We start from the raw sequence: 22366 nt of genomic DNA, 5'->3' as shown, positions 1-22366 counted from the left end.
TGTATGTATGTATATAGTCATGTGAAAAAGATAGGACACCCCATGAAAACCTTTGTCTTTTTCAACATATGGACATTAGATCTTCATTTTAACAATATTGAGAGATGGAGTTAATATAAATAAACTAATAAAACTGAAGAAATTTATTTTTAAAATTATATAATTACTTAATAGAAATGCAATTTTAGGTGAGGAAAAAGATAGGATAAGATAATAAACCCCCACATTTATTTACTACTTAAAATGCATAAAATTAGAATCAGGTGCACCATATCAGGTGCAAGGGTAGGTCATCCAAAAATGTAAAATAATTTACTCAACCTATATTTGGAACATATTGTTACAAAACCATATGACTTTCTTGGAACAACATGAGGGTGAGTAAATGACAGAATTAAGTGAACCTTAAGCTCATGATTTAGTACTGGCTGTATCCATGACAAAGTGTCTTCTTTGTGTTCGGTCTTCATCTTTGTGCCAGTTTAAGATAGGAGGGACCCTGATATTTGGAGTTCAGTGCAAGGGCATTCTCCAGGAACTTCACGGCGAGATCACAGGCCATCATACTATGTAGCACAAGACCTATCTTACTGTATACCATAGATGGAAACAGTATAAGTGTCAGCAATTTTGTTTACTTATTTCTTTATTACTTCAATAGCAAACTTTAGCAAAACATACAGTATTTGTGAAGATACTTGTCATAATTATTTTGGGTAGTTGGCCGATAACACGAACATTAACATTTTTAAACCCTTTAGATTAACGTATATTAATGTATAAAGGAAAGCATAATTATATCAAGTCACTACGTATTTCACTACTACATTTCTACCATTATGCTATAACTCACATCCAATAAAGCCATCTCAGGATGGTCCGCTCCACATACCAGGAGCATCAGGTAGCGAACACGGTATAACAATCTCAAAGCAGTCGCTGGCTGCCCTCCAGCAAAACAATAAAGACAGAGATGCTTCTACACAAAGAGCAAACACATCCAAATATATCAAACTCAAACTAATTAATATGTTAATACCTTACCAGTACCGGCACCAATGCAATGTATGCTGTTGTTCTTAAACGGTGTTTAATCTATAGATAGTGAACACTCACATATTCCTACATAGTGTTGGGACGCTCAATTCCCAGAACTCCCTCACCGATCAGTACTGACCTCTGCTGGTGACTTTATTCATTATTCATTCTATATAACATTAGGGGGATACCTCAGCTTAGTCACCGAGGATATTGTATATGCGTCCCAGCAGCCGTATCAAATGCAGACATCCTGATGCAGTGCACCATACACATTAGTGAAGAGACCCAGAGCTTGGCTGATTGACTCACAGCCCTCTTTCAGACAACCTGGTGATAGAAATGTGTATAAAAAGATTTAAAAAGGCCTATTTGAGTTTTATAATTTTCATTTTTCCACACATTTCAGGCTGAGAGGAACAGACCAAAAATTACATCAATATTCACTGAAAGTCTTTTGACAATATAAATTGGAAGAATGTCTGGAAAATAACAAATAAATAATTGTTAAACAATAAAGTTAAAGAGGTATCATTTAAATTTACACAGAATTAAAGCAGTTATTTTAATGATTTAATTTGCTTATTGAAAATTCTTCTGAATTTTGTGGTGTTGTTAAAGAAACTGTTATACCAGTGTGTATATTCAAGATTGTTTGTACAGATGTCTCTAACTTTATTTCTAGGACTTTGATATGAATTGAATAGCATGAATTGAATAGCATGTCATCTTATATTTTGTACAAGATACCATTGATTGTAATTGTATTTTTTATTACTGTTATTTTACTTTGAAAATGTCATATTCATGTGAAACAAATGGGCTTAAGATAAGCAAAGGTACATTTTGAGCAATTTGGCTCTGCTTTGAACAGTATAAACAAAAAAGCAAGAAAGACTCATGAGGCACAGCTTTTAATGTTCTGTAATTTGTTCATTTTAATTTTAACCCTGGCATACATTATATAGGTTTTATTCATTTATTTTTTGTCAACATTTCTTGTTGGTTGTATACATTTTTTTATTTTTTCAGAGAAACAAAGTTATGTTTGACATTCAATAAAAAGTTTGTTATTAATGCTCACATTGCTGTACCTTAGACTGACCACAATGTAGGAGATAAATAGCATCAATTGCCCATGGGTTGATGTGCTTCACTACAGGAAAAATATTAAGAATGTCCTCTTCAGTGAAAACTGGTCTTTGTTCAGAATCAAAGCGATACTCTCTTAAAATAATCTGAGAGAGATAGTAGAGAAAGTAGTTACAAGACAACAGCAAAATAACTTTTAATAGATTTTTTCATTTTCTGAAGATATTTTCATTTTTGCCCATGCAAAACTCTGCCTCATGATGCCAGGGTGTTGTGGGAGGTTGCCTGGGCATGCTGTTTGGTAGCTAAGGTGTTCTTGCTGGTTTAAAACATTTTACTTTTAGTTGCTAGGGTTTTCTGGTTGTTGCTGGAACAGCTATGAAACCATGAAACAGCTATGTTTCAATTAAGCACCTCTAATAACAACCAAAATGTGTTTAAACTGATGTTTTTATATACCTGAATCTCAGGTTTGATGGCAATCTCTCTGAGCAGAGTGATCCTCTGGAGTCTGCTTTTCTTCTCGGCCTCCTTCACACTTTCACTGCCAAATGGAAATGAGATCCCACTCATATTGAATCACAGCACAGCATCTATTTGTGTTCAGAGAACAGAGCACTCACCATGGCAGACTGTAATGGTAGCACTCATGAGCCTCAGTTTTGATGGCCACCCAGAGGTCGCTCGGTGTCAGGCTGGACCAGGAAGTGATGGTACTGGTCACCGACGCATGATTCAGTCTTCTCCGACTCCTGCGTCTAGAAGACAACTTGTCATTTTGTTGAATGACCCCAGTATCAACATATGAACTTAGGAAGCAGTTGAGGAAATGGCTGACGGAGGCAGAGAGGGCAGATGGTTCAACTGCCTGGGATAAAGTTAGAGAACTGCTCAGCAAAGTTTGGATACAAGTAAAGGCGTAGCCAGGAAATTACTTTTGGGTGGGTCTCAATAAAAATGGATGGGCCAAGTTTTTTTTCCCAAATTTGTTTTTACAGAATTTTTCTTAACATCACATTCAAAAAGCACATTTAAAAAGTTCTCACACTGTCAGAAATCAGAATGTATGCATATTTAAACTAATTTATAAATATACATCGTAGTCAAAGAATAATCACTAATATTCTGGGTGGGCCTGGGTCTAATTTGGGTGGGCCCCAAACTTGGCTATGCCTCAGGATACAAGAAAAAGTTTTGTCAAAGTTATAATAATATAAATCATTATTATTTATACCCTGAATAGCATTAACAATACCATTAGTGAGCACAGTCTGGACACTTACCAGAATATATGTCTTAAAGAGATGCTTTGCGCATCTTGTGATCTGCTCACAGAGTGCAGTTCTCTGCAAGATTTAAAAAAAGTTTTTGTCAGATTTCAATCTAGTGGAAGAAAATTAGTTTTAAACAAGTTAAAGATTTACTCAGTAATTTTTAGTTTGCTTTACTTTTGCCGATATGGCTGTTGACTTGGACACTGACACCTAATTCCATAGATGCAGCATCACACAAAAGCAGTTACCGGTGCTATTGTAGAAATGCACTATTTGCGGTCAACCATTATTAATTTATTCCATTTGCATAAATAGTCTGATAATATGGGCATTACTGAGATATAATAAGTTTATGTAACCTCTACATGGTGGCCCATATGAGGCAGCCCAGCTCCATGTAAAATAAAACAGCTTTTGTTAATTTAATGATATGACTGGAGTCATTTTTAAAACATTTATTTCAAACTATTTATTTCTTAAGGGCTACAGTTTTTATATTCATTATATAATCTGTATATGCAGTCAATTACCACAAACATATTCTAATTGTTCATCAGTTTGTGAAGTCAAGCAAAGCAATTGTGTTTACAGTAATGCACTCACATAGACATGAACAAGTCTTTCTTTCTGGGGTATCTTAGTGTATTCAAGCACGATGCCCAGGTAGCGAATATTGCTGCCATTCTAATGTGGTGCCATCCATAGGTATTGATGTGTGGTTAAGGCAACTCTTAGTCTGCATAAAACATACATTCTGTCATGCTTGTGCAAGAAAACACAGATGGATTGAACACAAACACAACTTCTTTGGTCAGCAGGGTGATGATGAAATTGAAAACAGCAAACTAGAAGTAAACTAATGCAAGTATAGCACAAACTATAGAATCGGAAGAGTAACCACTTTGGAAATTGATAAAGAGGTCTTATACTTGTCATAGGTGAGACTAGACAATAAGGGTGAAAATCAGGTGAGTATAGAGTCTTGGTAACGAGGTGATTTGGAACAAGTGGAACTTAGATTGGAGTGAGTTGGAGCAGATGATGGTAGGAGATAGAGAGACAGTATGCAACTCAGGAAACAGAGCCACTAGGGGCTCAGGAGGTGGAGCAGACAGAGCTGAAGGAGTCTCAGGAGGCAGAGCCATAGGATGAGAAGATGGAGCAGCAGGAGACTCAGAGGGGCAGAGATCCAGAGGACTCAGTGGTCAGGATAGCTGGGGCCGATACACCAATTCAGGCGTTGGGACCGTGGAAGGCTTCAGGCGCTGGCTCTGGGACCATGGAAGGCTTCAGGCGCTGGCTCTGGGACCGTGGAAGGCATGTGGACCATTGCAAGCACGAGTGCCGGCTTGAGGACCACGGCAGGCATGGCAGACATGACGGGCAGCTCAGGCATGGTGACCATGAAAGTCCACCTCTTTAGCTAACTCGCAGAAGTCCACAACGTACTCCTCCAGGGAACAATTCCCCTGATGTATCTGAAGGCAAACTTCTGGGTTCATGTTGATAGTCTAGTCTTCTGTCACGCTCTTGCAGGAAACACAAATGATGGGCTGAACCCAAACAGCTTTATTGGTTAGCAGTTTGACAATGAAGATCAAGACAACAAACTATAAGAACACTACACACTTTGGAAAGTGATAAAGAGGTCTTACACTTGTTATAGACAAGACTAGACAATGAGGGTGCATATTAGGTGAGTACATATTGAGTCTTGGTAATGAGGTGATTGGGAACAGGTGTAACTGATCACAGTTGAGTGCGCTGGAGCAAATGATGGCAGGAAATGGAGAGATGTGTTTTCTTCCATTCTGCTTGGGGTCAGATTAAAACATGTGTCAGTAGTCTAGTTTCCATCCATTTTTCATGCTATTTTGTTATTGGCAAAGTGAAAATGTATAAAAAAAAGTTTGGGAAATTTGCCATCTTCTGCCTGTTTCCATTCAAATGGCCTTTGATCGATAAAAATGGTGTGTGATGAAGTCATGCCTAATAAAAAACCTTTGTTGCATACCTTTTGGTTTATCGCAAAAGAAATCTCAAGCCGTTTCCATACAGAAATGTGTGTTTATTGCTAATTGTAAATTCCTTCCATCTCCCAGATGTCCCTAGTTTTTTCCTCCGAAGTTTTGGTAAAATGGGGAGAGTATTGAGTATTTATTTCACAAATAAAAGCAATCAGAATACAGAATTGCAATCAATAGGGAGCAGTTGCCCTTCTGATCTGTAATATTGGTCCTGAAGTTGCACCTATCGAAGGATGCCACCTGTTCCGGCTAGAAAGCAAATCGTCATGGCCCTGTTCAAGCAATGGGGGAAACTTTCGGTCTTAGTATAAGGACCATCCATCGATGTGTACAACTATTTAAGAAAAATGTATGTGGTGTAATTTCAGGTTTTACGTATTTTACATTCCTGATATTCAACAGGCTATTTTGAACAATCGTATAATCTAAAGCATTGCCATCACAACTGCATTATGTCCCTCATATCGGTCCAGCAACCTTTAATGACCAACTGAACTTGACTGTCATCTAAAATTAATTTTAGCTTCATAATGCAATTTACATTTTCTAAAGAAATCTCAGCAAATGTGATCCGAGGTAAAGAAGGTTAGATTTAAAATATTGAAAAGTTTTAAAATGTTCAAAAGCATGTTTTCTGAAAGTGAACTCAGCATAGGAGAAAGAGTTCTGATAAGAGTTCTGATTGAAAAAAGAATGTCATTCAGTGATTTGTTTCATCTACAGAACAGGGTAAAGCTAATTATAGTTCCCCTTCTGTCGCTCTTTCCACGTTGTGTCAGAGAAGCGACACTAGGGGTCTCTCTTGAGTGCCGATATTCACCTCTGAACTATGAAAAAAGGCCAATGAGAGTTGGCAACCAGTATTTGCATGTCCCGCCCCCGGACATACGGGTATTTAAGCGGCGCAAATACGGAGTTCATTCAGAAAATTTCTTCGAGCCGATGGTCGGTGTCTGCAACTGCTGCATACTACACACCGAGTTCCTGTCATTCCTCTGCTGCATAACTGTTGGATTCCACGGCACAACAGCGGCTTTCTCCTGTTTGGACGGCTGTGCATTCCTGCCCCTAGGCATCGACAGTGCAGATTTAAAACTCTCACAAGTTTTTTCCCTAAAAGAGTGATTTTATTTAAAAGAGTAATTTCCTCTAAAAGAGCAAAACACAGCGGCGTTGAGCGTCCTTTTAAGGGCGCATCTTTATAAAGATGCCCTTCCGCCCCTGTGTTGTTTCTGGATGCGGTAGAGTGCTCTCCGCTTCCGGCGGCCACAGGCGCTGTCTCGTGTGTCTGGGTAGCGATCACACCGAGGCTGCGTTTGTGGATGGTTCATGTTCTCACTGCGAGAACATGACCATGACAACGTTGCGGTCGCGGCTTGCTTACAACCATGAGCAAGCCACTCCAGCCGCCCCCCGTATTGCTCCTTCTTCCCACGGGATTGAGGACGATGCGGCTGGCGATGGAGGCGATTTGGGGATGGCTGCGGGTGCAGCTCCGCCGGGTATGCCCCCTCGGACCACCCGCGCCCCAGCACGCTCGTTGATTCCCGTCCGTGCTTGAGGCGGCGGCGACTCGCCTCACAGCCAGTCAGCCGACCCTCTTGCGATGGAAGCCGATGAGCTCGCCGCAACATCGGAGGGCGCGGCATCTGATGCAGAGGACTCCCCTGGGCTGCCGCCTTCGGGCTTGCACGCCCAGGCTGAGGCTGACGCACAGATGTCCGACATGCTTTCCCGGGCAGCCAACAGCGTGGGCTTGGATTGGAACCCTCCATCCTCCCCAATGTCATCACGGCTGGATGACTGGTTCCTGGGGTCTGCGCGCCGCTCACAGCCTCGCCCCCCCCCGGTTCCGTTTTTCCCGGAAGTGCATGACGAGCTGACGTCTTCATGGAGAGCACCCCTCTCCACTCGTCACACTGCCACAGGCTCGTCCGCCCTCGCCACCCTCGACGGCGGAGCGCGCCACGGGTACGTGGCGATTCCCCAGGTGGATAGGGCGGTTGCGATCCATCTATGCCCCGGTACCCCTACCACCTGGCGAGGTCACCCGGTATTCCCTTTCCGGACCTGTAGAGCAACCTCCTCGCTGACAGCGAAGGCCTACAGCGCCACCGGACGTGCCGCTTCCGCCCTGCATGCCATGGCTCTCCTGCAGGTCCACCAAGCCAAGGCACTTCGTAACATGCACGGGGGGTGGCCCTGATCACGACATGCTGCAGGAACTGCGCTCAGCGACTGACCTCACCCTGAGAACGACGAAGGTCACAGCGCAAGCACTCGGGCAGGCGATGGCCACGCTAGTGGTCCAGGAACGTCAAATGTGGCTGCACATGGTCGAGATGCGTGAAGCCGACAAGACTCGCTTCCTCAACTCCCTGTCTCCCAGTTCGGCCTCTTCGGCGACACCGTAGAGGACTTTGCCCAGCAGTTCTCCATGGTAAAGAAACAGACGGAGGCCATCTCTCACATCATGCCTCGCCGCAAGCCTGCCGCCACAGCCCATGCCCCATCTGCTCGCCGAGGGCATCCTCCCGCGGCCAGAAGACAAGCTCCTGTTCCGCCTCAACCCGGGCCCAGCTCTCAGCCCCAGCGTCGATCAAACCGCGGGAAGCGCACGCCCCCTGTCTCACGGACCCCCTCGAGGACCCGGAAGGCTCCCAGGCGCTCCTGAGACAACGCACCCAGAGTCCAAGAAGTTAGCTCCGGAGGTGGTAAGACCGCTCCGTCCCCCGGTGGAGGGTCGGGAGGAGAATCCTTTGTTTTTTCATTTGGCGCACCCCTTAACGGGGGCTGTGGTACCCAAATTCTCAATAAAAGAGCTATTTCCTTTGTCTCTGGGGCATATGGCCCGCAAATGCCGTTCTCACGGCACTCTGCTTTCAGGCCTCAACAGTCCCGTCTCCATGGAAGCGGTGTCCCCGCCTTCAGCCCCACGACTGTCAGAGGAGTCCAGAGGACGCCAGCATCAGACCTCCTCCTCAGTCACGAACCCGCCCCCTGCCGGGTGTGCGGAGCAAGGTAAGTGCTTTGAGTTTATTCTCAGCACCAGAGCCTCGGGACACCACGTTGCCTCCCGACGCCACGTTACCTGTTCCGCACCGCTGCGAAGCTCCGCCGGGTACGTCCAAAAAACCTGTCCCTTTGGTGCCCCTAGCACGGAGTTTAGAGGCGTGGCTTTCACTGCCCAACCCGTCACGCTGGCTGCACCGGGCCATTCGACTCGGTTAAGCAATTCAGTTTGCCAGGTCTCCGCCCCCCTTCGTGGGCGTACATTTTTCCGCAGTACACGGCCAACATGCCCATTCCCTGCGCGAAGAAATCGCCTCCCTTCTATTAAAGGACGCGATAGAGCCTGTCCCTCCAACCGAAACGAAGAAGGGTTTCTACAGCCCTTACTTTGTTGTACCCAAGAAAGGCGGCGGCTTACGACCGATCTTGGACCTGCGAGTTTTCAATCGGACCTTGTCCAAACTCCTGTTCAAAATGCTCACCCAGAAACAAATTCTATCTGGCGTCCGGCATCTAGATTGGTTCACAGCGGTAGACCTGAAGGACGCGTACTTCCACGTCTCAATTTGCACTCGACATCGACCCTTCCTACAGTTCGTGTTCGACGGTCAGGCGTATCAGTACAAAGTCCTCCCCTTCGGCCTGTCTCTGTCCCCTCACGTCTTCACGAAAGTCGCAGAGGCAGCTCTTGCCCCGCTCTGAGTAGCCGGCATACGCATACTCAATTACCTCGACGACTGGCTCATACTGGCTCACTCTCAAGAGTTACTATGCGCACACAGAGACCAGGTGATCAGGCACCTCAGCCGTTTGAGGCTTCAGGTAAACTGGGAAAAGAGCAAGCTCTCCCCGGTCCAGAGCATCTCTTTTCTCGGTCTGGAGTTAGACTCAGTCTCAATGACAGCACGTCTCTCCAACGAGCGTGCTCAGTCAGTGCTGAAATGCCTCGCTTCCTTCAAGCCAGGTGCCGTGGTCCCGCTAAAACGTTTCCAACAGCTCCTGGGGCATATGGCATCCTCACGGCGGCCACGCGCTGGGGTTGATGCATATGAGACCACTTCAGCACTGGCTCGGGCTCGAGTCCTGAGGCGAGCATGGCGCCGTGGCACGCACAACGTAAAAGTTACCTCTGCCTGCCGCCAGACCTTCAAACCCTGGACAGACCTTTGCTTTCTAAGGGCTGGAGTACCCTTGCAGCAGGTGTCCCGACGCGTTCTGGTCTTGACCGACGCCTCCAAATTGGGTTGGGGCGCCGTGTGCAACGGGCGCGCAGCCGCAGGCCGGTGGAACCGAGGCCCGCTGCGCTGGCACATCAACTGCCTAGAGCTGCTGGCTGTTTTTCTGGCCCTGCAGAAGTTTCTTCCGTTAATTTGGCACAAACACGTCTTAGTCAGGACAGACAGCACCTCGGTCGTAGCCTACATAAACCGCCAAGGCGGAGTACGCTCCCTCCACATGTCACAGCTCGCCCATCGTCTCCTCCTATGGAGTCAGCAGTGACTGGAGTCACTGCGCACCACTCACATCCCCGGCAACCTCAATGTGATGGCGGACGCGCTGTCAAGACAAAGCTTGCCCGGCGGAGAGTGGAGACTCCACCCCCAGTCGGTCCAGCTGATTTGGGACCGGTTCGGCAAGGCCCAGGTAGACCTGTTTGCCTCCCAAGAAACCTCCCATTGCCCGCTCTGGTATGCCCGGACAGAGGCTCCCCTCGGGGCAGATGCGCTGGCACACAGCTGGCCCACGGGGCTGCGCAAGTACGCATTTCCCCCAGTGAGCCTTCTTGCACAGGTACTATGCAAGGTCAGGGAGGACGAGGAGCAAGTCACTCTGGTAGCCCCCTACTGGCCTACCCGGACTTGGTTTTCGGACCTCACACTCCTCACGACAGCCCCTCCCTGGCGAATTCCCCTGAGGAAGGACCTTCTTTCTCAGGGACGGGGGTACGCTCTGGCACCCGCACCCAGACCTCTGGAACCTCCACGTCTGGCCCCTGGACGGGATGCGGAAGATCTAGCCGGTCTACCATCTGCCGTCGTAGATATAATCAATCAAGCCAGAGCCCCTCTACCAGGCATCTTTACGCCCTAAAGTGGCTTCTGTTCATGGACTGGTGTTCTTCCCGAGCCGAAGACCCGCAGAAGTGCTGCGGTTAGGTCAGTGCTCGTGTTTCTTCAGGAGAGGCTGGAGAGGATGCTGTCCCCTCCATCCTCAAGGTGTATGTCGCCCTATCGCTGCCCCCACAACACGGTAGACGGAAAGTCTCTTGGTAAGCACGACTTAATCGTCAGGTTCCTAAAAGGTGCCCGGAGGATAGCTCCCTCCCAGCCTAACCTGTTCCCCTCATTGGATCTCTCGGTCGTCCTTACGGGACTCCAGAGACCCCCTTCGAGCCGCTTGACTCAGTTGGACTCAGGGCCCTCTCTCTCAAGACCGCCCTGCTGATCGCTCGCTTCCATCAAGAGGGTCGGGGACCTGCATGCGTTCTCTGTTAGCGACGCTTGCCTGGAGTTCGGTCCGGCAGACACGTTCGTGATCCTAAGACCGCGACAGGGCTATGTGCCCAAGGTTCCTACCACACCCTTCACGGATCAGGTAGTGAACCTGCAAGCGCTGCCCCGGGAGGAGGCAGATCCAGCCCTTTCACTGCTGTGTCCAGTACGTGCCTTACGTATCTACCTGGACCGCACACAGAGCACTAGACGCTCTGAGCAGCTCTTCGTCTGCTTTGGGGGACAGCAGAAAGGGAATGCTGTCTCCAAGCAGAGACTCGCCCACTGGGTTGTCGACGCCATTTCCCTGGCTTATCACACCCAGGCCGAGCCCCCCCTTTGTGGGTCCGAGCCCTAGCAGACATTTGTAGAGCAGCGGGCTGGGCAACACCGAACACTTTCGCGAGATTCTACAATCTCCGAGTTGAGTCAGTATCGTCCCGTGTTCTCTCAGGTACCGAGCCCGTAGAACTCGGTGGCACGCCCACGATCTGACCGGGTGAATCGCTTGCATCTAGCGCCCTTCCCCCTAACCAGGGGAAACATCCCACTGGTTAGGGGGAAGGGCGCTAGATGAAGTGCGCCTTCATTCCCAGGAGATCTCAGGTTTGGGACACTGGTTGATTCCTCCCTAGCCCTCGTGGGTCGCAGTTCAGCGGTGGAACTCGCCGACCCAAGCCACTGCGGGTACCGCAAGCTACCCTGCACTGGTATAGGTGCTCCACAGGTAAGGCCTCCTTCGGACTCCCCCTGTGTGTAACGCCACGGTTCTGTCCCCTCTGGCGAGTGGACTCCCGTACTTCCCTTAGGCAGTCACGGCTGCCTCGGTTGCCGTGCTGTATGTTCCCCCCTCTATAGGCTGGATCCCCCACCGCACCGACTTTTCCACATAGGCCCTAAGTCAGGCCTCTGATGGTTTTGCCACTTAAACTTGCCTCCCCTCTCGGGTAGGCGTGGCCTCCGCAGGGTCTTCTCCGCCCTGAATAAGGGCTAAGACCCCCTTCCCTCAATGCGTGTAAGGGCCTCGGCCTAAGTTGCTCTATGCGAGAAACATAGAGAGAAAAGAGGCCCAGCCAGGCTTGGCCCGTTCCCAGGTTGGCGGCCAGCACCTTGTTCCCCCCTCCAGGGTAACGATAAGGAATCCTGATGGCTTAAATGGGGCATTGGGGAAGGGTACGTGCAGCCTGATACAGCTGGTCATCCTGCACGTAAGAATACCTGCTCGCTCCTGTATCAGCAGTTCACGTACACGGCTCAGCGCGTGGTGCTTTTATAAGTGGACCCCTAGTGTCGCTTCTCTGACACAACGTGGAGAGAGCGACAGAAGGGGAACGTCTAGGTTACGTATGTAACCTCCGTTCCCTGATGGAGGGAACGAGACGTTGTGTCTCCCCTGCCACGTCGCTGAGCCGAGCCACTGTTGTGGCCGGACCATTTCCGGCTCCTCAGAAAAATCCTGAATGAACTCCCGTATTTGCGCCGCTTACATACCCGTATGTCCGGGCGGGACATGCAAATACTGGTTGCCAACTCTCATTGGCCTTTTTCATAGTTCAGAGGTGAATATCGGCGCTCAAGAGAGACCCCTAGTGTCGCTTCTCTGACACAACGTCTCGTTCCCTCCATCAGGGAACGGAGGTTACATACGTAACCTAGACGTTTGTGTGAAGAAAAGGCATATAGGTCTAAAAATAGTATTTTTTTTTGTTTGGTAGGCTAATTAATAATTTTATTTAATGGTTTATTAATTTGGTAATTTATTTAGCCTAATTTAATACAGGGAATTTTGCCTGCATTTTTTTTAAAAAGTATTTATAGATTATGGCTATATAGTGTTTTAAAAAAGCACACTATGCTTTTCTTCTAGTATTGTGTATTTATTTTTCATTTAAAACATCTTTGTGCACAGAAATTGTGTTTTATTTATTTTTTTGTATGTGGAATTCCGTGACTGCTGTGTATTATTTTGAATAATGTGGAAAAGCAACTTTAATAAATAAACGGATGTCGACTGCGATCAAATTAATCACAAACAGTGGCCATTAACTTCTCCATGCACGATATGAGATATTTGTGTTCGCAGGTCGGATCTATATGACATTAGATCAATCCATAATCACGAACAATAAATTGGCTTTCAAAGATGTCTACCGTCATCATGATTAACACAGGTTAATGACTGGGGTACATTTTGTCACGTGACACACATTTTTGCGTTAATGTCAATTTCCAAACCAGTTTTTCATGACATTTGAAGTATCAGCATAGAGTTTATGCGCTAGAGTTAAATGGGAAAATAGTATGCCGACACTTGTGCAACTTTAAAGATTTCTTTCAGCGTTATTTTGTGCACTAAAATGTTTTCCGCAAAGAATTATTGGACGGAGATGTAGTTAGTGATGATGGATTTTCTTTGTTATATTTTATCAATCCTTGTAAAAATATAACTCACAAAGGCAGGGATTTGATTGGAAATCAATGCGGCAGCATCTTTTAGCAGCTGTCTCTGGTCCTGGATAACTTCCGCACTTTCCTTGGGAAAACGCACATCTATTGAGAGAAGAATTCTAATAGTATTACATTCATTCATTTGGCAGACGCTTTCACCCAAAGCAACTTACATTCAAGGCAGCATATATCAGGGGTTTTCAAACGTTTTGATGCCAAGGACCCCCACATTTAATGATCCCCTTGCGAGAGACCCCATGTGTGATAAAACTAGTAAATATGATTTTATGAAGAGTTTTTGTTTGCCTAATTAAACAATTTCATTTTATATTGTCATTGTACAAAAGCAAAAATACATTTCTTATGCTGGAGTAATGTTAAATGTATAAACCCAAAGATATTTTATAATATATACACTCACCTAAAGGATTATTAGGAACACCATACTAATACTCTGTTTGACCCCCTTTCACCTTCAGAACTGCCTTAATTCTACGTGGCATTGATTCAACAAGGTGCTGAAAGCATTCTTTAGAAATGTTGGCCCATATTGATAGGATAGCATCTTGCAGTTGATGGAGATTTGTGGGATGCACATCCAGGGCACGAAGCTCCTGTTCCACCACATCCCAAAGATGCTCTATTGGGTTGAGATCTGGTGACTGTGGGGGCCATTTTAGTACAGTGAACTCATTGTCATGTTCAAGAAACCAATTTGAAATGATTCGAGCTTTGTGACATGGTGCATTATCCTGCTGGAATTAGCCATCAGAGGATGGTACATGGTGGCCATAAAGGGATGGACATGGTCAGAAACAATGCTCAGGTAGGCCGTGGCATTTAAACGATGCCCAATTGGCACTAAGGGGCCTAAAGTGTGCCAAGAAAACATCCCCCACACCATTACACCACCACCACCAGCCTGCACAGTGGTAACAAGGCATGATGGATCCATGTTCTCATTCTGTTTACGCCAAATTCTGACTCCACCATCTGAATGTCTCAACAGAAATCAAGACTCATCAGACCAGGCAACATTTTTCCAGTCTTCAACTGTCCAATTTTGGTGAGCTCTTGCAAATAGCTCTAGCCTCTTTTTCCTATTTGTAGTGGAGATGAGTGGTACCCGGTGAGGTCTTCTGCTGTTGTAGCCCATCCGCCTCAAGGTTGTGCGTGTTGTGGCTTCACAAATTCTTTGCTGCATACCTCGGTTGTAACGAGTGGTTATTTCAGGCAAAGTTGCTCTTCTATCAGCTTGAATAAGTCGGCCCATTCTCCTCTGACCTCTAGCATCAACATAGAATTTTCGCCCACAGGACTGCCGCATACTGGATGTTTTTCCTTTTTCACACCATTCTTTGTAAACCCTAGAAATGGTTGTGCGTGAAATCCCAGTAACTGAGCAGATTGTGAAATACTCAGACCGGCCCGTCTGGCACCAACAACCATGCCAAGCTCAAAATTGCTTAAATCACCTTTCTTTCCCATTCTGACATTCAGTTTGGAGTTCAGGAGATTGTCTTGACCAGGACCACACCCCTAAATGCATTGAAGCAACTGCCATGTGATTGGTTGATTAGATAATTGCATTAATGAGAAATTGAACAGGTGTTCCTAATAATCCTTTAGGTGAGTGTATATTTTATTGTAAAGTCATAATTAACCTTAAATTATTTATTTTAATTGTGAAAAGCGCTATATAAATAAATGAGAAAAAGTAATATTGTTTCAAAGCAGCTTTACAAACAATCGTGAATTACAACCCTTATTTCTTACAAATAAGATTTATTATCACAACATATGAAGTTATATACCAATTTATTTTTATTTCTTGCTCTGGCTGTCAATACAATAAAATAACTGTGATTTATAATTTTAGAATGATACAGTAAGAATATAAATAAATGTCAAAATTTGCAATATTTTTTTGTGTACCCCCTGGCACCCCCTTATGGCCCCCTGGGGGTCCCAGGGCTCCAGTTTGAAAACCCCTGGCCTATATCAGTATGTGTGTTCCCTGGGAATCAAACCCATGACTTTTGCATTGCAACGCCATGCTCTACAGTCAACATTTGAAGATTTATGCACTAAAGTAAAAAAGAAACCTTTAGCCAACATTGAAATGATTTCATATCTGCAACATTTTGGAGTGGAACCATTATAGTTATCTCATTAGTAAGCTGATACTTTGGTTTAAAATGTATTGCATAAACTCAAACTGTGTTACTGGGACAAAGTGATCAAAAATAAGCTATGGATCAAACGAACCAACACACCTGCAGAGAAGATGTTGGGGTTGAATTGTATATCAAAAGTATTCTTGAGAGAGGAAAAGATATGATTTAATGAAGAACCCAGCTGGATGTTGTTTCCAGGCACAGTTTTTAGGGAATCGTGTTATTCATTCTGGTCAAAAAGTGTTATAGGAGTTAAGGGGAGTTCAGTGGTAGTACTAGAATCACTCTTTACTAGAGATGTGCTGACAGGGTTGGTGTTCTCAGTACTTTGTGAAACCATCTCCAGAATTATCTGGTTTCTGAAGTAACCTACACATGTACACAATAATATTTAAATTGTTCAGCTCAAAACAATTTTACGTCAGGTTCACAGAATTAAATATTTACTGTGACATTTTTTACTGTTAAGCTAGACATTAAATATTTAACTAACTTAGAATCAGTATTAGAATAGAAAAAGTAGTTTTAGAATTGCTGCCTCAGTGAATCTCACCTATCAAGAACATTAAGAATATTTCTAGATCATCTTTCACCTAAAACAAACCCATATATATATATATATATATATATATATATATATATATATATATATATATATATATACACACACACACACACAATATACACAAGAAAATAAGCATATATTTTCCCCAAGATTCTTATTATGTTAATGTGTCTAGATGTCATTTTCATTTCTATAATTTACATTTCAATACACAACGCTGTGGAATACTTGATTCTGATTGGTCAATGGCACCATCTAGTGGACTGATTTCTTTGAGTAATCGCAACTCTCAGCATCTTACTGGGTTTGTTAAGCAGCTCTAGGTACCTAAAGAGAGTTGAAACCAGTTTAGGTCAGAGTAGTTTGAACACTTAGGTAACTAGGTTACATACAGTATAATACTCATATATTTAGTAGTTTGAAAATGAAAATTATGTTATTTAATGTTATTTCAAACCTGTATGACATTCATTCTTATGTGGAACACAAAAGATGATGTTAGGCTGAATGACAGCCTCAGTCCACATTAACATTCATAGCATCTTCCAACCCCCCCACACACAATGCAAGAGATTGCTAACATTCTGCCTAACATCTTCTTTTGTGTTCCACAGAAGAAATATTGGTTTGGAACACCATGAGGGTGAGTAAATGATGACATAATTTTCATTTTGGGGTGAACTATCCATTTAAGAGCCTAAAAATAATGTTTTACCTGTCATCAGAGACAACGGTTTTACCAAAGTCGATGGAGCCATAGATAACACTCTGTTCTTGGTCACACTCAAGAACACCTGGCACGATAGTTTGTGCACTCACGCGGTAGCCACGGTAATCTATCACTACAGTGCCAAGCAAATACAGGCCTTCGGGATCCACTGTCCAGAAAGCACTCACACCATTTAGGTCTAGAATGGGGGTGGCATGGGCCGCAACCTCCCCACCCAAATCTCTGTATTGTTCCCAAACATCAAAGCCCAAACTTAAGAGCATGTTGTTCCAGATGAATATCTGTTGTTTCGATTCTTCACTAGGGTTGATGGGCATCACGTTACCATCTATCACTGCAGTTAACCTGATAAAGTCAGTAAAAGGTGATAATTACTGTATATGTTCAGCTTTTGGACAAAGAAAACATAAGATGGTATCCTGAATACAGTTGCCTTCTTCACCCATAAAAATATCCTAAAGATTCCAATTAGAACCAATAGGGGTTGTACAACATTAGGGACTTTTCAGACCGAAAACATGTTTTTGCTTCCATCCATGCTGCTTTTGAATTACTTTCCTCTATAGATGTACGCTAGACAGATGTCTTTGACCATTGTGCCATGTCTCGCTGTTTTTGCAGTGTCTTGTGCAGGAGTGCCACTTTTTTTTTTGATGGCATGTCAAGTTAAAAACAACAAAAACATTTTTTTATCTTCATATATTTTCTTGCGTTCAGACTGAATGGCCCCTTATGCCACATGAGTACTTATTAAATAAGTTTTAAATAAGTTTTTATTCTACTGGTGCTTTAAAGAACATATTTAATCTCAAAAGTACCACTACACAGAAAAACGAATTCCTTATTAGAAGAAGTTTTTTTATTATTATTATTAACATGATGGGCTGCAAAGAAACAGCTTGTTTCATTACAGAAATCACATATATGGCCATATATGAAAATACTGATATGTAAAATTATATATGTAAGCATATGTATGTATATATAAATAGCCTACACAGTATGTTCTAATTCCACTAGTATTTAAGAAATATTTATATTTTGTATGAAATTGTATAATTATATTTTTGTATGAAATATTATATAAAATGGCAATTTTTATAATATTTAAAAATTATGTGTTGCATATACAGTATGTACAAGTATGTGGCTTTTTATATGAGTGAAAACCATACATAAACATACATACCGTATAATGCTATGTATCAGATTTCTGTATACATAGCATAAGAATGAGATAGCACAAATGATTAACCTTACAAATGGCTCTGTCCCGCATCAGACGATCAGTCAAGTTCTTCTTAGGAAGCTCTCTTGTGGTTTGAAACTCTTTGTTCCAGTCACGGGCCTGTTTTCAACACAGAAAATTAATCAAAATGTTTACATAAGTTGCTTGTTGCTGACTCTCAACATGTTTACCTGACTGGACACATGCGCTTCCAGACGGGAGGATCTGGCATCTTCCGCTCTAACACAGTCCATTGTATGGTCAAGCAGACCAGCTGAACACCTGGAAAGGTGTGACAATCCTTTCAAATGGGTGTGTAGATCCCCTAAATATAAGAATTTACATTTACATTTATGCATTTGGCAGACGCTTTTATCCAAAGCGACTTACAGTGCACTTATTACAGGGACAATCCCCCTGGAGCAATCTGGAGTTAAGTGCCTTGCTCAAGGACACAATGGTGGTGGCTGTGGGGCTTGAACCAACGTCCTTCTGATTACCAGATTACCAGACACATCTGGGATGGCATGAGGGTGAGTAAATGATGAGATTATTTCATTTTTGGGTGAACTATCCCTTTAAAAACTATATATTTGGGAGCTCCACAGTAGACATTTTACCTGGGAACTGCTGTAATATGTTTAAGGAACCATATACTGTAATGTCATTTTGCAAAAATGTCGCCACAGTCACGTAATTTTCATTAGATTAGAATGTTTTGAAAAAAGTTTGAAAACCCCTGGTTTAGGATGAATATATTTCAAATGTTACAGTACAAGATCTGTATTAGCATTTACAATAATATCTACAATAAGTAGCCTGATTTGAAGTGAAAGAACAAACAGGACTCTCAACACTACAATGGCACAAACACCTGACAGAATACACACCTGTAAAGTTTGAAGCAGCAAGATACAGCGTATCAACCACAAAAAGGGTAAAGCTTTCAGTCTGGTCTGGTTTCTGATCTACTTGGTTCCCAGTGACAGCCCTATGTCCAGAATCCTGTAGTGATGGTCTTTTGCTCTGGTTTAGAGCCTCCAGGTCCCAATGCATCGCTTCCACTTCCATCTTTGTCCATAGCAGATCCTGGTCCATCAGTCCCACAACTCATGCCTGTCAGGTCTTCTTCTATTTCTATTGGCTGTTGCTTTACATGAGATATATTCTTCTCAAAGCAACCCAAATGAGTGGGATTGTTCTCTTCTGCACTTGTCACAGCTTTCTCATTAACATACTCTCTCTATATAATATTCATCTCTAATGCTAAAACAATCTGTGCATCTTGTTGTTGCTCAGCCTGGCCATCAGAGTCGCCTGGTTGTGCTAATAATTCCCAGTTTTGTGCTTATCTTTGCTTTTTGGGAAGAAAAGAATGTTCAGTTGAAATGCCACATGCAGGTTCTCAAATCAAATCACTTTATTGTCACACTACCATGTACACAAGTGCAACAGTAGGTGAAACTCTTGTGTGCAGTTCCGAGCAACATAGCAGTCATGACAGTGACGAGACATATACCAATTACAGTAAACAACATACTTACACAAAACAATTTACAAATCAAATGTACACATACTTACACAACACAATAATTATATACAATGTACAGTAAACAATACACACAATATACAATACACAATATACAATAAGTAGGAGTATATGAATATATATATATATATATATATATATATATATATATATATATATATATATATATATATATATGAAGTAGTATATTGAGGAGAATATGTTGACAGTCCAGTGTGAAATTATAGATGAATAAAGTGCAGTGCTAATTATTGATCCTGATAGATCAAGTGTTCAACAGTCTGACTGCTTGGGGAAAGAAGCTGTCATGTAGTTGGCTGGTGCGGGTCCTGATGCTGCGATACCGCCTGCCTGATGGTAGCAGTGAGAACAGACCATGACTCGGGTGGCTGGAGTCTCTGATGATCCTTCGAGCTTTTTTCACACACCGCCTAGTGTATATGTCCTGGAGGGAGGGAAGCTCACCTCCGATGATGTTCCTGGCAGTTCGCACCACCCTTTGCAGGCCTTTGCCGTTGTGGGCGGTGCTATTGCCGTACCAGGCGGTGATGCAGCCAGTCAGGATGATGCAGCCAGTCAGGATACAGTACTGGTGTAGAACCGTGTGAGGATGTGTTGGTTCATTCCAAACTTCCTCAGCCGTCTCAGGAAGAAGAGGCGCTGGTGAGCCTTCTTCACAACGGCCTCAGTGTGGACGGACCATGTGAGTTCCTCAGTAATGTGGACACCGAGGAACTTGAAGCTGCTGACTCTCTCTACCGGTGCTCCATTAATGGTGATGGGGCTGTGTTCTCCCTCTTTCTTCCTGAAGTCCACTACAAGCTCCTTGGTTTTACTGACGTTGAGGGAGAGGTTGTGCTCCTGACACCAGCATGTCAGAGTGTGCGCCTCCTCTCTGTAGGCTCTTTCATCATTGTCAGTGATCAGACCTACCACCGTCGTATCGTCAGCAAACTTAATGATGGCATTGGAGCTATGTGTTGCCACACAGTCATGTGTGTACAGTGAATACAGTAGGGGGCTGAGAACACAGCCCTGTGGGGCTCCAGTGTTGAGGGTCAGTGATGAGGAGATGTTGCTGCCCATTCTAACCACCTGACGTCTGCCTGACAGGAAATCCAGGATCCAGCTGCACAGCGAGCTGTTTAAGCCCAGAGCCCGGAGTTTCTCATCAAGCTTGGAGGGCACAATGGTGTTGAATGCTGAGCTGTAGTCTACAAACAGCATTCTCACATATGTGTTCCTTTTTTCCAGATGGGAGAGAGCAGTGTGTAGTGTAGATGCAATGGCATCATCAGTGGAGCGGTTGTTGCGGTAGGCACACTGCAATGGGTCCAAAGAGGGGGGCAGAACAGAGCAGATGTAATCTCTGATTAACCTCTCAAAGCATTTGCTGATGATGGGGGTCAGAGCAACAGGACGCCAGTCATTTAAGCAAGTGATTGTGGCTTGCTTCGGTACAGGCACAATGGTTGATGTTTTGAAGCATGTGGGGACTACAATTGTTCTAGCTTTACAATTTTGAGTTTTGTTTGTGCTTCACTGTTTGGATCATGTTCATTTAGTTTTTTGCCCTTGTTCATTTCCACTTCTGTTTGTGGATGCTTTTGCTCCCTTTGTAAAAGATTTAATCCTAATTGTTCTGTTGCTTTAGCTGATTGTGTTTCATCTTGTTCTTCATGTTCAATGTCAAAGTCAGTCTGTGAGGCATCCAGTGTAGATGCAGCACACACCGATATTGGACCAGGAATTGATAGCCCATGGCTTACCTTATGGTCTGCTTGTAACTCTGTTCCTTGCCCAAGGAACGTTTTACAACCATCTGTTCCGTTAACAAGTGCATATTCGGTTTTGATTCAGAACATCTTTAACAGCAGTTGGCTGATCTAAAGGTATTGGGCACAGGGAAGACAGCAAGGGCCACTCATGCTCGGTGGAGTATAATTGATTTGTGCCTGTATGTGAGAGCCCCTTATGAGTGATATTTGTGCTTGGCTGCCCCACCACCCCTCCGTCTTGCTCTTCTCCATTCCGTAGATTGCCTTCGCCCACTCTATGTTCTCTCCCATCATCTTGTGCTTGTTCCCTTGTTGCCAACAGAAGCTCGAAGGGCCACACTGAGTCCTCGCTAACCAGAGATGCACCAAGGTTGCTGCTTAACACAATATCTGGGAAAATTAAGTGGTCTTGGTCCAAAACAGGCGAAGCAGAGGTCCTTGAAGGAGGTAGTCTTTCTATTTCACTATCCTCCCTGGATAGAAGTGGACAGCGATCCTCTGTCTGCTCACCAACTGTTTTACTTTAAATAAAATCGGACACCTTACGGCAGCAGTGAAATATGTTACCCATGTTGCAAGTGACACCATTTCATTCCAGTTCAACCACAGAGAAGAAGGGTGATTTTGGAGTCCAAAAAAAAAAAAGACTTCTGGGAGCCTGTTAATAAAAGCTGATTTGGTTTTAAAATGAGCAGACCTCCACTATGTGACCTTGACAGCAAAGCAAACCTTGCTTTATTGGGTGAAGCTGTGAGAAGAACAGATAGCTGACATAACCAAATTACCAAGTCTTGCACCAAGCCGTTAGCTGCAACACATCATTACCTAAACAAAGACATGAAATTCTTGCAACCCGTTTTTTTTAATATAGATTTTTAGTTGTATAGATGAACTGCCAGAACGGATGATGATATCTCCTATATATTTCTACAAAAAGAGTCAAAGAAAAACGTTAA

At 44.0% G+C, this 22366-nt stretch overlaps 1 pseudogene; it reads right to left on the bottom strand.

Moving 5' to 3' along the window:
- Positions 1–466: 466 nt before the first annotated feature.
- LOC127624907 (clustered mitochondria protein homolog) lies at positions 467–19181 on the bottom strand (annotated as a pseudogene).
- Between the last annotated feature and the right edge of the window lie 3185 nt (positions 19182–22366).

Source organism: Xyrauchen texanus, chromosome 31 (genome assembly GCF_025860055.1).
Source record: "Xyrauchen texanus isolate HMW12.3.18 chromosome 31, RBS_HiC_50CHRs, whole genome shotgun sequence".
NCBI lineage: Eukaryota > Metazoa > Chordata > Actinopteri > Cypriniformes > Catostomidae > Xyrauchen > Xyrauchen texanus.
The sequence above is the reverse complement of the archived record's forward strand: the minus strand, read 5'-3'. Positions and strand labels throughout refer to the sequence as shown.